The 2,500-nt window shown below is 33.1% G+C and overlaps 1 long non-coding RNA gene across 1 annotated transcript in view; it reads left to right on the top strand.

Annotated features, from left to right (window-relative positions):
• LOC137642662 (uncharacterized) overlaps positions 1-2,500 on the top strand; it is a 661,414-nt gene that overhangs the window by 630,732 nt on the left and 28,182 nt on the right. The window lies entirely within an intron of this gene.

The raw sequence follows: 2,500 nt of genomic DNA, 5'->3' as shown, positions 1-2,500 counted from the left end.
CTATGTCTGAGATCATAATAACAAACAGCAGTGCAGCTAATACCGTACCCTGTGGCACGCCAGATATTACCTGAACCTCATCTGATTTCTCGTCATTTGCAACCACTATCTATATTGTGTTTTGCAGGAATTCTTTTACCCATTTTCCTATCTTTCCCACAATATTATGCTTTCTCATTTTTCCTCTTAATATATTATGGTGTACCTTGTCAAAGGCTTTTGCAAAATCTAGATAGATCACATCTGTCTTTTTCATTTATCATATTTTTGTATATGTTTTCATAGTGTGCTATCAGTTGGGTTTGTGTACTTTTTCCGGGCACAAAACCGTGTTGACCTATATTAAACAAATTATTTTTATCCAAATGATACATTATTTTCTTTTTTATTACCCTCTCATACACCTTCATAATATGTGATGTTAGACTAACAGGTCTATAATTGCTTGCCTCTAGTCTTGATCCACTTTTAAAAATAGGGGTTATATAAGCTAATTTATGTTTAACATAAATCTTGCTCATATCTACACTTTGTCTTAGCAGTATTGCAAGCGGCTTCGCGATAGTGTGTGCAGTTTGTTTTAACAAAATCGCAGGAACTCCATCTGCTCTGGCTGCCGATCCATTTTTAATTTCATTTATAGCCTTGACAATATCTGCTTCGTTAATATCTATATCCGTTAGATATTCAACATTTTCTTCTCTCATTTCTGTTTCATTATTTTCATTCGCAATTCTTGGCGTGAACTCACTCTTATAATTTTCTTCTAATATGTTGCATATTTCCTTTTTTTTATTCGTTAACCGTCCTTCAATTCTTAGAGGGCCTATTTCTAATCTCCCTTTATTCATCTTTTTTGTATAGGAGTTAAGTACTAAGTGTCCTTTCTTCTAAGTCCCTTTTTTTCCTTTTGTTTCGATTGTATAATCTTTTGTTCTGCATTTTCTATCTTACTTTTTATTTCCATCATTTTCCATACATTTTTTTTTTGCAAGTTTTTTCTTTTGGAAGTTTTTTCTTCCACTTTCTAATTTTCTGAATAAGATCCTTCTGTCTCTTGGTATGCATGTCTGATGTTTATTGGTTTTTTCAGTACATATTTTTCAACAATTTTCTCCAGTATTTGGTACAGTGTATCCGTATTTACCTGTATATTATCACTTACGAATACATTTTTCCATTCTTTGTTCAGTTTTTCATTTATTTCTGACCATTTTTTATTCTTACTATAAGGATTATATTTTCCATATCCTTCCCATCGTTTTGTGCTTTGATTATCTCCGCCATCACTTGCTTTGGAATGGAGTATTAATTCTATGACATTGTGGTCTGAAATTCCCGTGTTATACACTATTATTTCTTTAACATAATTCACTTCATTCACAAATACTAAATTTAGGACATTTTCCTTTCTTGTTGGAATGTGGTTTATTTGTTGCATATCATGTTCTAATAGCATATCTTGAAGTTTTTCAGGTGCTATTATAGTATGCTATCTACGGTCGAATTTCTACTATAGTATGGTATCTACTACAAAGTATGTTATCTACCGTCAATGTTAATCCTTCTGTTTGATGAGGATTATCAAACAGATTACTTACCACCAGTATGTTATCCTCATTGGACTTTAATGATAGTTTAATAATATTTATTGGAAGGACAACATGGATGCATAATTATAAACAGTTTGTAGGTTCGGTTAGGTTGGGTTAGGTTAGGTTAAGTTGGGTTGAGTTAGGTAAGGTTAGGTTAGGTTAGGTTAGGTTATCAAGTCGGTATTGATCCTTCTTATTAGAGGCGGATTAGCAAGTAGACCGTATCCTTGGGGACTGATGGTGGGTATCATACTATAGTCAGAGAGGGGTGGTAGATAGCAAAATCGGTGGTAGATAGCATACTATAATAGCACCGTTTTTCAAATTGCCTCTTATCTTCTGTGCTACTATTACTCTCTTTTTAATATGTATATATACAACCACTTTCTTCTATCCGTTCTTTCCAATCCACAAAAGGAAAGTTAAAATCTTCGGATAGGAGTATATTACAGTCTTTATGGTTTCTACATATATCATCTATTATTCTATTATTATGTCAAAGTCCTTAGAGAGTTATTGGGTCCTTTCACTCTAATCTATGGTCTATATCAATCACTTTATATATATTTAGTTACAGATTGTTTTTGTTATCATTGTTGTTAAGTTCGTTTTTAAGTATGATGAATTTTTTCTTAATGATTTTAATCCTTATCCTGTCTGTAGACATTGAGCAAATCCCGGGACCAATACAACCTGGACTTCACCAGTGTCGTCTGCCATTTTACAGTATTTGTGGTCTGCATGCCAATATTCAAGACCTTACAGTTGTGTCAAGACAGTTTATTCTTTTGTGTTCAGAAACTGTGGTTTCTCAAATGAGGCATTCATCTGAGCTCCATATTACTGGTTTTAAGAAAAGACTAAGGACTGAGTATCCTGCTTCTCATAAGTCTTGCTACGAATAT

This window comes from Palaemon carinicauda, chromosome 1 (assembly GCF_036898095.1).
Source record: "Palaemon carinicauda isolate YSFRI2023 chromosome 1, ASM3689809v2, whole genome shotgun sequence".
Classification (NCBI taxonomy): domain Eukaryota; kingdom Metazoa; phylum Arthropoda; class Malacostraca; order Decapoda; family Palaemonidae; genus Palaemon; species Palaemon carinicauda.
The sequence above is the reverse complement of the archived record's forward strand: the minus strand, read 5'-3'. Positions and strand labels throughout refer to the sequence as shown.